We start from the raw sequence: 14,660 nt of genomic DNA on the forward strand, positions 1-14,660 counted from the left end.
ATGAGTCAGCTGTAGCAAGGTTATGTAACAAGGCAGTATATGTGATCACATTTACAAATGATAGACACAAATGGGTAAAAATAAATAAAAATGCAAGTACTAGAACAGGTATAATAATTAACAGGTTTAGTAAGTATCATGAAAAGCTTCTCCTGGAAAAAATACAAAATGGATTATTGACCTGAAAGAAGAAATGCACACTATGCTGAAAAGTAGTGAACTTCGAATTAACAGGTAGTGAAATGTGTATAAAAATGTGTTCCATAGCTGTCCTTTCCAAAACTTTCCGTCATCCTACTGTGCAATATAACACCTGCTGTCAAAACAAACTGCAACAAATACCTAAATAACTACATAGTATAAATACATAACTTCAACATTATCCTCACCTGTAAAGAAAAAACTTCATTATCAATCACTTCATTATCCATATTATCATAACTTCATTATTATCATCACCTGTAAAGAAAAACTTCATTATTCATAACAGCATATTCTTCATCATTATTCATCAGCATTCATTACCATCTGCAAAAATCACTTCATTACTCATTATACAACTATTCCTTATCTCTAGCATATTTCATCACTAAAACTAAGATGTGTAGTTCTGTCTGACAGCCTGCATCAATCACCTTGTATTCTGAAAGAAAAAATTAGTTAAGACTGCTATTCTACGATGAGCATAGTATATTCTTGTTAATGCTTGTTAATCCTGATCCATTTACTCTTCCTCATCAAGTTATTGCATCTTCTTTCGTTTATTCCGTAGGTGAAATTCCCATTTCTGTTGAATTTATTTCTTACACGCATCATTTCTTTCTGAAATTGATGAACAAAGATTAATGTCTTGCATTTAAATCATATACCCACTAAATAATGACTGGTTTATGGTAACATAATTAACCATACAGCATAACATGACAGAAAACGTAATGTGTCAAAGACATTGACAGTGTTCAGATGCAAAAATGTACACAGAATAATACAATGCAGCAGCAAAAAATGTAGAACAGTCACGATCTTGAGGTGTCATAGGGCAACAAAAATGTCAAAGTCAACTGCTGTGTGTTATATCTTAACTATTTCACAGTGCATACAAACAAAACTGAAAACAATCGTACATAAAAAGACAAAATGTGACGTTCGTTGTGTTCAGCTTGTATGTACTGTAGTTAATAGAGGCGAGAATTAAAGACTTTAATGGAGAGAGAATTTGATAAAATTAATACGTCACTACATAGAATTGCATAATTATTCATAAACTACGTAAGTTCATCTGGAAAAATATGCACGGTCTGATGTGTAACGACAAGAAAAGCGACCTGCTAACCTTACCTTGCCGGGCACTTGCCAAGAAAAAATACGATAATCATCAGTAATTAGTCATGTGAATATAGTTGCATAAGTGGTCATAAAAAAATTAGTAAATGGCATCATAGTGTGTTGAATCATACAGTGTCTTCATTCAATAAAGGGTTTAATATTTGACCAATGGTGGTTGCCTTTCGATTTTCTGGTTCTCAAAGTTTCGACGTGTACAACGTTGGGGTGAGGGATGCTGCGAATCCGATATGGACCTGCGTATAGAAGTTCAAATTTACTTCACTTACCTTTTAATTTACTGGATAAATAGTGTGTACGTACTAATATTTTCTGTCCAACGTGAAAGTCGCGGCGTGTACAAACCTGTTTTTGCTGTCTTCTCCGGCGCTCTGCGGCACGTTTGATGTTGTTCAGCGCAATGTCAATTATTTCGTGGTGTCTTAGTCGACGAAATTTAGGGAAGTTTACTAATTCTTTAATTTTGTTTGGTGGTTCAACGTTTTTCAATATAACAGACGGAGATAGCATAGTGGATTCATTTGGAATGGAATTAATTACATCTTGGAATGAGAGTATGTGTGTATCCCAATCAATATGTCTTTTGTGGCAGTATATTCGGCACAGCTTACCAATTTATTTCATTAACAGTTCACAAGGGTTCGAAGAAGCATGGTACTTGGATATATAAATCGGAGAAATGTTTCTAGCTCGTAACATGCGTGTCCATATGCCAGAACGAAATTGTGATCCATTGTCAGAAATTACTTTCATCACATGCCCTACATGAAATAGAAAATGTTTTACAAATGCTTTCGAAACAGTTTTAGCAGTAGCTTTGCGTAATGGAGTGAAAGTAACAAATTTTGAAGTGAGCTCAACAGCGACAAAGATGTAGCAAAAACCTCTGTAAGTTCTCGGAATCGGACCAAAAATATCTACAGCGGCCATATGTCTTAATTTAACAGGTATAATGGGATATAAAGGAGGAATATGTGAAGTGGTGTCTGATTTAGCTTTCTGGCAAATTTTACAAGACGCTAAAACTCGTCGTATACGTTTCTCCATGTTGGTAAAATAACAGTTCTGTCTCAGTATAAGAAAACATTTTCTTGCTCCGTAATGTGCGTAACTTAAATGAGTGTACCAGATTAATTTGTTAACCAGTTCGTCAGGAATGCATAATAACCAATTGTTGCTGTCAGGATGAGTGCGGCGAAACAGAATGTCACTGCGTACAGTGTAATGGTTTCTAATCGTAACATTATTCCTATCTTGCCAAAGGTGTTTAATTTCTTTCCACACGTTGTCTTTATTTTGTTCTTGTGCTATGTCCTGTAATGACGATGAAATAAAGTTTTCAAATGCAACTTGCTGAATGTACATGACACTGAAATTTGTTTTGCAGAAGTTGGTTGCTACGTCTTGCTGATTGTTGCTCAGAGAACGGGATAGTGCGTCTGCTATAACATTTTGTGTGCCGGGAATGTGAACTATTGTAAAATTAAATTCCTGTAAATAAAGTTTCCATCTGCTTAATCTGTCGTGAGTGAATTTAGCCGAAAGTAAAAATTGTATCGCTCTGTGGTCTGTGTAGACGGTGGTATGTCTGCCATAAAGAAAGTGCCTAAATCTCGTGAAAGCCCATACAACACATAATGTTTCCAGTTCTGTAACGGAATAATTTCGCTCAGCAGGTGACAGAATGCGGCTTGCAAATGCGATGTTTTTAATTACTGTAGAACCATCTCCTTCAATTTCCTGGAAAATGTGTACGCCTAAAGCGGTATTGGAACTGTCAGTGGCAATGGAAAAATTTCTGGTAAGATCTGGGTGCGATAAAAGTGGAGCATTCAACAAAGCATGTTTCAGGTTCATGAATTCAGAATGTGCTTGCTTATCCCAAGACCAAATACTGTTTTTACCTGTTAATTGGCATAATCTGGGTGTGTCTAAAGCAGAGTGATGAATACATTTACGAAAAAAATTAATTAAGCCCAAAAAACTGCGTAATTGCTTCTTCGTCGTAGGAACAGTAATGTCACGTAGAGCTTGAAGTTTTTCCGGATCAGGTGCAATGCCTTCTGCTGAAATTACGTGTCCAAGAAATTTTATAGAAGTTTTGCCAAAGTGCGATTTACTAAGATTAACTGTAAGTCCTTGTGCACGAAAAGTTTGTAACAGTTGTTCAAGAATCAGATTGTGTTCAGACCAGTTAGCTTCTGCGATAAGAATGTCGTCTACATACGTTGTAATTCTGTCTTTATGTTCTGTCGGAAGTATTGTGTACAAACCGCGAATAAAAGCTGCTGAAGAAATAGTTAATCCGAATGGTAATTTGCAAAATTGATAACAGTCGCCGAAACAGAGAAAAGCTGTATATTTTCTGCAATTTGGATGAAGTTGAATTTGCCAAAATCCCGATTTCAAATCTAGTGTAGAATAAATAGCAGTACCATGAAATTTCTGTAAAAGTTCCTCTAAAGTCTGTGGTCGATCTGTTTCATTAATAATAATGTCATTAATGTGACGTGAATCAAGTACAAGGCGAAGTGAGCCATCTTTCTTCTTAACAATATGTAGCGGGTTTATGTACGGACTAACTGCCGGTTCTATAATTCCTTGATCAAGCATATCCTGCAATTCTTTTTTAACTTGTTCTCTGTGAATATATGGAATGGGATAATGCTTTGCTTTAAATGTGTCGTGCTGTTTGACTTGAAATTCATACATAAAACCGGACATAGTACCAGGAATGTTGTCAAAAACTGGAGCTTGCTGTAAAAGAATTTTGTGTAACTGCGTGCGTTCGTCGTCTGTATTTGCACTGCTCTCTTTAACCTTATCAGAAATTAATTGCATTACGTCGTAGTCAGCTTCGTCTGGAGTATTATAGTTGTGTACGTACGTATCCGTGAACAATGTGGGATTACAGTCTATGTTACGTGTTGCGGAAATGACCTCTGTGCGGTTAATTGTTTGTTCTTCCGCAGACAATGAATGCTGAAACTCTAAAGCCAATTGTACATTTTCGTCCTTTAGCATTAAATAAGAATTTTGAAAATCAACCACTGCATCGTGTTGTACGAGAAAATTAGTACCTAAAATTACGTCTGTTGTCAATAAAGGAACAATCCAAAAATTTGAGTGGAAAGTATGACCTCCAATACAAAATGATAAATGCGTCTGTAATTTAACGTCTACTCCTTTACTCGATACTGCTCCTTTTACTTTTGTTTTGCCTAAAGGTAATGTCGGATAGGTATTCTCTTTGTTACACTCGTTAAAAGTTTCTTCATTTATTACTGATATAGGTGATCCGGAATCAATTACTGCTGAGAATTTCGATGAACCAATTTTAATTTCGATAACAGGATGTGAAATGGTTTTCTGAACAACATGTCTTTCCTGTAAAAGAGTGTCTCGTATGTCGTCAAAAGTAATTACATTTTCGTGAACTACATTTTGCGTGTCAAAGGTAGTGCTTGTGTTACTGGAAGATGCGACTTGTACAGTATCTAGTCAGATTCTATCTGATGTGTTACTATTTTCAGCTCGATGTTGTGGCATTTCTACTATTTGAACTGTTCTATTACTTCTTCCAGACGTATTACGCTCTGGATGATACCTACTGTCGGGTTCATTCATGAGAATATGTTCTTGTTGATTACTTTGTCGCTGGTAAGACCGACTGTTATTAAACGTATGTTGGTAATTATGCTCATTGGTTTTACGTCTGTCGTGAAAGTCATTCCTATACGGTGCATTGCGATAGGAATTGAAATACTGTCTTCTCTGTACGTAGTTGTTTCCCTGCTGCCGTGCGTTACTATTTGTTGGATCTGGGACTATACGTGCACGCGGCGGAACATTAAAGCCTGGTTGACCTTGTGCATTACATTGTTGGTTATGTATTCCAACCGGCTGACTTTCATGCTGTTGTGGTGGAAAACGTCTATTGTTACCAAAATGTGTTTCCTGTTGCTGAAAATTTTGACGATATTGATAATCTGAATTTTGGCTGTTATTAAAGATTTGGTAGTTGTCGTTCCTAAAGCGTCTGTTACCTTTTCTATTGAAATTACGTCCCTGATCATAATTACTGTAAGTTTCTTGACCTTGGTTATTATACGAAAAGTTTTTGTTTACAAAAGAATAATCAGATTGTTGTACTTCCAAGAGCTGTAAAAGATCTCTGAATGCTGAAATGTTTTCCTTTTGCTGCCCCGTTAGAAGTGGCACTCGTAATGACCGTGGTAATTTAGAAATGCATAATTGTATAAGTGCGGATTCACTGTACGGTTCGCTTAGGTACTGGTTTTGTTGGAACATATGCTCAAAAAATCGCGTGACACTCGGAAAATTGGAGTTCTCATAATTTGGCAAACTAATTAGTTGATCTTTCATTCCGCGCTGTGTCGTCTTCGACCAATACGCTGACAGAAAAGCATTCTGAAATTCCTCTACCGAGTAACACTGTCTCGCGATCGGTCTCATACGAGTTGCCGGTTCGCCTTCAAAAAAACTGCAAATAAATTCAAGTTTATGTGTTACAGGCCAAGTCGGTGGAAAAGCAAAGCTAAACTGTTGTATCCAATCCAGTGGGTGAATCTGTGTTCTGTCGTTTTTAAATACTTTAAACTTTCTCACTGACAGAAAATGTTTGTAATCAAAATTATCGTCTCTGTGTGATGGAACAGGTGCAGGATTGTAAGAGAATCTATTGAACTGTGGTTGTTCGGAATCTAAGTCCCGTACTCTCTGTAGATTACCCAAATTATACGCGTTGCGCGAGTCTGCCAGATGTTCGCGAAGTGGTGTCTGCTGCGATGTGTTATTAACTGAAATACTTTTCATCTCTGTTACTTCTTGTTGTAAACTCGACAATTTTCTACGCAACATGTTATTAGACGAATCGATCTCATTAATTGTCTGCTGTAAATTTCGAAATTCAGGTGTTTGGTTAAATGAAACCGGTGCAGTATCGTCTGATTTATTGTCATTAGTATTTTCGATAACATCAAAACGACTGGCCAATTCATCACATTTTTCAGTCAGTATTTTAACCTGATCATCGGTTTTAGAATCAGACGCATTAATCTGTTTTTGCAACTTACGTGTAGTTACTAAGTTTGTCTTGTTTTTCGTTCTGTTGTTTGAAATTGTTGTCTATTTCCTCACTTTGCTGTTGTAGCAAACTTCTCATAATTCGTACCAAGTCAAAACTAGCGTTTATATTCTCTGTGCTGTTTAGTGGTGGATCTGGAATTGTCTCGTTTTCTGTAACCATTTGGTTATTCTGAGATTTACAAAAAGGTTTGCCAGTCGAATTTACACTGTCAGTCACTATTTCGAGATTAAATGAATCCGTCGTACTTTGAATATCCTGGTTATTTTCATTGCAAAAATTTGTCTGTAGGTCACTTGAATTTTCCAAATCGGGTGTGTTAAGCTCGGCAGCGCTCATTACAATAGAGCGTCCCGCGTCATCAATTGTCGTCAAATTAACAGACGAGACAATTGAGTTCGTTTGTTCATCATTAAGATAAAAGTCATCATTAGTGGTTGTAATGCACTGATTGTTAGTGAACGCAGGATTGTCATCATTACACTGCGTGTCACATGTCCTATCGGTAAAGTTGTTTGGGTCGGTAATTTCATTCATAATACCTCGCGATACACTATTCACAGTCTTTCGCGGCATTTTTACAATAGTCAAAATTTTTCACAAAATAAATAAGCACAATGCAAAAACAACACACAAATACAACAGAGCAACGAATTGCCGTTGACCTGTAGAAAGAAAGTCACAAGATTAGTAAAAGCGTTGCGCCAAATCCTAATTATATCTAAGCAAATAAGAGCAGATATCTGACTGTTTTTCAAAAGATTCTCAACGAAATACGATCCTGGACTGGGTATCGCCAAGTGTAACCTCCCCACAAAAATTTTATAAGACAATATTTAATATAGAAATGGAGCCAAGAAGCAATATCGTCCCCACAGAAATATTTAAATAAAAAATATAATAATAAATGGGAGCCAAGTGTAACCTCCCGCAATGAAATCTACTGACAATGACAATTAAACAAAATAAGCAATCTGACCCAAGTTCCTCACAAAAAAATGAAAGTTAATTCAGTGATAAGAAAATCTCAGTGATAATGAAAATTCAATTAAACCGAAATATCGGTCTTTGGCCCTGTGCAAAAAAAAAATCATAATTAATTTCTTACCTCATTGAAACTGCATGTCAAATTTCTGCTCTTATTATTGGCCACGGCTTGGAGGAACTGCATTGCAAATAATATTTTTTTTTTTTTGAAATTTAACTGAAACTTTTCTTTAAGGGAAATGGAAGGAAATCGCTGGTTCAATTAAATGATTTTTTTTGTTAATAATTGCTTTGAAATCAAAATTATTATTGGGGCACTTGTTGAAAATTAATTACAATAAATAAACTTTACATTATCTGATGATTACCTTAATTAACTATATACCTCATTCCGCATCTTGACCAGAATGCCATGTCGACGATCGCCGACTGCGTCCCGCTCGCGACCGTGACAGGACTAGACCACTACTGCCGACAGACTACATCACACAACTGCACTGGGCTGCTACTACTGACCGACTGCTCTGCACGACGACTACTAGCGTACTGCTCGCAACACTCGCGCGGTCAAGCGCAGACTAACTACGATAAATGGCTCTCTGGTCAGAGATTTTATCATGCTTCACCATCGCTGCTACGTTACATACGTGTTTCAATGGAAACAGGTCAGATTCTCACAATCTGGAGGAAGGCTAAAGTTATTGCCATTTTAAAACCAGGCAAAAATGCTGATGACCCCAGAAATTTCCGACCCGTATCACTTCTCTGCCATATCTTTAAAATCTTTGAAAGAATACTCCAGGATCGCCTCTCCAGTGCCATAGAACCCTACCTAATCCCCCAACAAGCAGGTTTCCGCCCAGGGAAAAGCACTACATCTCAGGTAATTAACCTCACGCAGCTGATTGAAGACGGCTATGAGAACCGGAAAATAACCGGTGTCGCCTTTATAGACATGACAGCCGCATATGACACCGTCAACTTACGTCTGCTAATGAAGAAGCTGTATGCCATTACCAGGGACTTTAAATTCACATCCACAGTTAGAAGTCTGTTAGAGAACCGTAGGTTCTCTGTGGAATTCCAAGGGATGCATAGCAGGTGGCGGGCCCAGAAAAATGGTCTCCCTCAGGGCAGCGTACTGGCACCCTTACTTTTTAACATATACACCAATGATCAACCACTGCCAGCTGGTACGGAAAACTATATCTACGCCGATGACCGTGCTATGGCCGTACAGGGTGACTCCTTTGAGGATGTTGAGACAAAGCTCACGGATGCGCTAGACATGCTCTGTCAGTACTACGCCGACAATCAACTCAAGCCGAACCCTAGAAAAACACAAGTTTGTGCCTTCCATCTCCGTAACAAGCAGGCATCCCGTAAGCTGCGGAAGGACACACACCTCGAACACTGCGTTAACCCCAAATACCTAGGAGTGACCCTAGACAGGGCTCTGACGTATAAACAGCACTGTATTAACACCAAAATTAAGGTGAGCGGCAGAAATAATATTCTTCGGAAAATAACGAACTCCTCCTGGGGCGCAAAGCCAGAGGTAGTGAAGACCACAGCACTAGCAGTTTGCTTCCCAGCAGGCGAATATGCAAGCAGTGTCTGGTACAACTCTACCCACGCTAAACAGGTCGACATTGCTCTGAACGAGACCTGCAGGCTCGTCACTGGATGTCTGAAACCGACGCCAACAGACAAGCTCTACCATCTTGCTGGGATTGCACCTCATGCAGTGCGAAGAGAAGCGGCAGCCTATAGTGAAAGAGCGAGGGCTGAGATGGCAGAGAGCCACCCCATCCACAAAACTCAGCCAGCCACCAAACGCTTGAAATCTAGACGCAGTTTTCTCAGAGCAACCGAAGATTTTAGCGACCAACCTGGATCTAGGGCGGAGAGATGGAAGCGGTCGGGAGAAGGGCACTGGATGGAACCAAAGGAAGAATTGGCACCAGGTTTCGATGAGGATTGGGTGGTCTGGAGATCACTAAACAGGCTACGCACCAACACTGCACGGTCAAGAGATAACCTTCTGAAGTGGGGATATTCTACTACATCTAATTTCTGCGACTGTGGAGAGGTGCAGACGACCCAGCACATGTATAACTGCCCTGAATGTCCTCCACACTGCACTTTAGAGGATCTGATGTTGGCAACCACAAATGCTGTCGACGTAGCCTGCTTATGGGCCAAATGCCTATAACATTTTGTTTCTGTGCACACATATTTGTATATATATTTTATATATATTTTCATATGCCTGTAATTAGTTTTTTTTCTGTGTGCTATTCATTTTTTTATATTCCTGTATCCATGGTGCTTCTGACACGAAAAAAAAAATTCATCACAACTCATTCTGTTATATAGTCTACCCCCTCTTAAGCTAACTTAAATCTACTGAGCTCAGATGCATAAACTAAGGGACGAGGCAATGCAGCAACGCAAAACAATTAACACAAACAGCAATGACAAAAAATGCAAATTGGCAAAGCAAGCAGCAGTAAATACAAATTAGCAAAGCAAATGCAATATTACAACTAATATGAGCCAATGTGCAGCAACATGAAATATAAATCAGTAGTAAAACTGGCTTAATACAATGTAAAATTCAGTAGCACTATGCCTGGCAAACAGCAGCAGCAAATGCAATAACTTATACCTAAACATGACAAAGCTCAAGCAGAAAAAATATTACACTAAAGGCAACAATGCAGATAAGGGAAATGTATATTCACATCTTAATGTCTATGTAATTAAATGGTGTACCACAACTTATTCTACAAAAGAAATTACCAAGTACTTGATGAAACATCCTCTTAGAAAAATTTATGAATTACTGTGCTGATAAACATCTTACATTATTTGATTTTCGAACAGCTGAGCAGAACTGAACGTACTCAGACATTTCGCTCTTTACCTATTCTGATCAACACTAAACTGACACGCAACATTTTTAGCGCAACGCAATCTGACATTCAATAATCCCTACAAAAAAATGGCACTGACTAACAATAACCTACACCTTTCATGAATTCTTACCTCACAAAAATCTTCGTTATTCGAACTACTGCAATACAGAGAGCGCCAGTACTGCCAGCTAAATAAAAGATTCTAATTACTGAAGGCACTAACTACTGATAGGCATAGTTAGCAAATGAAAGATTTTGATAGAGAACAATGTATTTACCTTAATAGTGTTCAAAAGTCATAATACGTATATATATCAGTTCATGACATCCAGTCTTACAAATTTACTGTCTCTGTCCAGATCATCTGCTCTCAAAACTCCGCCATCTCAATCCCCACATCCACCACTGCTGGCGGCTCGCCTCCAACTGCGCAACGCTATGCGCTGTTAACAGCCAACTGCCCACCACTACAATAGCCAACAACAATGCAAACCAGCCGCAGACTGCACACAGCACAGCCAGTGATTTTCATACAGAGCGCTACGTGGCGTTACCAATAAAAAAACCTGAACAGCCTACTTACAACACGTTCTCCACGTACGCGTACACCACCATTACTCTGCCACGCAAACACAGGGGCTACACTCGTCTGGTGTGAGACGTTCCCTGGGGGGCCCACTGGGGGCCGAACCGCTCAATAACCCTGTGTTCGGTGTGGGGCGGCGGAGGGGTGAAGTGGACTGCGGTAGTCGTCGTGGGGTTGTGAACCAATGCAGCTGTGGCGGGGACTGAGCCTATCCGTCGTTTCTAGGTCCCCAGCTAACATACAATACACCGAGTCAGTAAAACCCTTATTACTCCTACAAATATGGTTTAACTCGAATGAAGTAAATGTCCTTTTATGATTCAATGTGCACATGTTTTTCAAGAAACCATATGTTCATTATCCTGGGTCAAGGACTAAACGAATAAACCCTTAACACCCTGTTCAAAATTATTCCTGTCGTCTTTCCACTTACCTGCACCTTGCCTTTAGGATAAACTCACCTAAGTCCTGGATTACAGTGGAGTAGAGGAGAGCCGTGCATCGGGCAGCTGCCGCGGCGCTGCTTCGCGTCCACAAGTGATGGTGTTAGGCGGTGGAGCACCAGTCAAGAGGCTCGCCTAAGTGGGCAACAAACGCGCGAACCAGACGTTTTTCAAACGATTTCAAATAAAGTACTCGGTAAAAAAATTCATTCTCTTACATCTCATAGCTTTGTTCACCAGCTTTATAAGAACTAATTATGATTCCGTAAAATGTCATAGTTATGGTGATTTTTCGCAATCAAGCAAGTTACTGCAAGAAAATCGAGTAGTTTGTAACGAAAATTAGAGGTCGCTATGAATTTGCGTTTGGTGCAGGCTACGACACTATGTTGCTGCATACCAAATGTAGTTAACATCTTGAACTATTCTTTGAGCTTGGTATGGACCTGTATAACACTCCATTTTCGAGAAAATGGATTATGTATAGCGCACTCTGTTCCACTCGCACACCCAGACCACAAAGGAACAATGAATTAGTCATAAAAGCCTTGTATCTCATAAACGGTCTGAGATATCGAAACAAGAATTTGGCAAACAGTAGCACCAAAAGAGGATAGTATCTTGTCTTACGGTTAATGTGTTTAACTTCCTTATCCAGCGGGATATGCAAATAACTACAGATGTTTTCTCAATTTTATGTATATAGACTTAAGTGGCGAGTAAAAATTTTTTCCAAAGTCAGGAATCGCATCTGGGTCCCCTGTTTACTAGACAGGAGCGTTAGCCACTAAACTGCCTTGGCACAGCAGTGGACAGAATTGCCAAGGCTCTCCATGTTCTGGACTGGAACCTCTGCATTGAACGTAAATGGAGGGTTCAGGGATTCAGCCTGAAACCAGGTTTAGGTACTTATACAAATGAAAGGACACAATTTCAAAGACTTTTCTCATCTCATACACATATAATTTTATCCCCTTTATCTTGACCACTCTAAATAATTGTTTGTACAGATGCAAACTACAAAATGTTTCAAGCAAATGTTCTTTTGCCGTCAGGGGGACATCAGTCAGCATGATTGCTTTTGCTGTAGCTTTGTTTTTTAAAAATATATGAACAGCGGTATGACTTTTTTTAAATGGCACCCTACATTTTTTATTTGGTAATTCATTTCCTCTCCTAAACACCTATTCAAAAATGCATCACAGTGTACCATTCACTGAAACACAAAATTATTACTTACATAACACAACACTGACGTTGACGCTCGCAGCGCTTAGTGCAGGTACTCGGGGCAATGGAACACATCTACGTGCTGACGTTGACAGAGGACAAATGTAAACATAAGTAGAATCCACACCCATCATTCCGTCAACCATCGTCAGTTGAAGAGTTGTGTGAGTAGAATGTAGACCAACGAAGAGAAGGTAGAGATACTACTCATCTATAGGGAATGTTAGTTAGCAGAACAGCAATTGCAATACTGTTTCCTTATGTACAGGTACATTTAGTACAGTAGTTTAGTCCTTTTAAATATTGTTGTGTAGAGTAGCCATACAGTAAAGTCTGTCCTTCCTACAAACTGCATCGACATAACGTTTCTTTTATTGTTGTTGTTGAAGGTGGGCGAAATGTTACGTAAGCAGCGGAACTGTACAGAGAGCTATATCCTGACAAGAACCCACCTTCCCGACGGATGTTTTCTCGTATTCTTGCGACGCTTCAGGAAACGGGAAGTTTCAACCCACGACTAGGCAATCGTCGTAGCACTCGCACAGACGAAGCTGCTGAAGTTACTGTTCTCGCTTCCGTTGCTATGAATCCACATGTGAGCACACGTCAACTTGAACTCAAGATTCACATTCCTAAAACCAGTGTAAATCGTACTCTTACACGTCACCGGTTCCATCATTACCATGTACACCTACATCAAGAATTGCGTAGGAATGATTTCCAGAATCGGGTACAGCCCTAACAGTGGGCACAGCAGCAAATCCTCGCCAACCCGAACTCCTTCTCCAATGTTCTGTTTACCGACGAATGTTCCTTCTCAAACAAAGGACAGGTAAATACAAGCAACATGCATTATTGGTCCAGCGACAACCCACGATGGCTTAGACAGGTGGAACATCAGCGTCAATGGAGGGTTAACGTCTGGTGAGAGATGCTTGGTACTACAATTATTGGCCCTTATTTCATCAATGGTAGTCTAAACGGCACAGCGTATGCCAGCTTCCTCAGACGAATTCTTCCTCCTCTTCTGGATGAAGTGCCGCTAAGAACCAGAATGATTATGTGGTATCAACACGATGGATGTCCAGCACGTAATGCCTTGCGTGCACGTCGTGTTCTGAACCGAAGGTATCCTGCCAGATGGATTGGTCGAGGAGGTCTCCTAATTTAAATCCTCTCAACTTCTTTCTTTGGGGATGCATTAAAGACTTTGTCTATCGCGATATTCCAACAACTCCAGAGGACATGCAGGAACGTATGGTGCTTGCTTGTAAAGCTCTTCAACAGGCAACACTGGAAGCAGTAAATAATTCTTTCACTCAACGAGTGCACCAGTGTATCGGTGTGCAGGGTCACTAGTTTGAGCAGCTTTGAATGTTCTATTCCTGGGCAATAGTACAGGAGAGTCAAAGTCAATTTTGTGCTATGTTTTTACTTGGTTTTCATTTGTTTTCTTACAACTCCAGCAACTGGACGAGTTTGTGATCCCGGGCTCAAAGTCAATGTTGTTTTATGTAATTAATAACGTGGTGTTTCAGTCAATGGTACAATGTGATACATTATTCAAAAGGTCTTTAGGAGAGGAAATGAATTACCGAATAAAAAATACAGGGTGCCATTTCAAAAAGCCATACCACTGTTCATATCTCTGTAAAAAATTAAGCTACAACGAAGCCAATCATGCTGATAGATGTCCCCCTGACAGCTAAAGAACGTTTGCTTGAAACATTTTGTAATTTCCATCTGGACAAACAGTTATTTAGGATATAAGAGAAATGGGACACCCTGTATATACACAGGACGAGTCACTAACTATTGCCACCAAGAATAACTCCGAAAGTATTCTAGGAGCTGAAAAGTTTATGGGACAAATGTTGCATGGGACAACGGTGGCCATAATATGACGTTGGTTTTTTGTAAACAGGTGGGGTCGCTTCAGAGCTATCAAGGTCAACCTTGTTTTTTTAAATGGGATGCTATAGTTTGGTACTTATTTTCTGATAGTGGCTATCGAGACGAATCCAGTGATGTGTAACAGTGAG

The sequence above is a fragment of the Schistocerca americana genome, chromosome 3 (assembly GCF_021461395.2).
Source record: "Schistocerca americana isolate TAMUIC-IGC-003095 chromosome 3, iqSchAmer2.1, whole genome shotgun sequence".
Classification (NCBI taxonomy): Eukaryota; Metazoa; Arthropoda; class Insecta; order Orthoptera; family Acrididae; genus Schistocerca; species Schistocerca americana.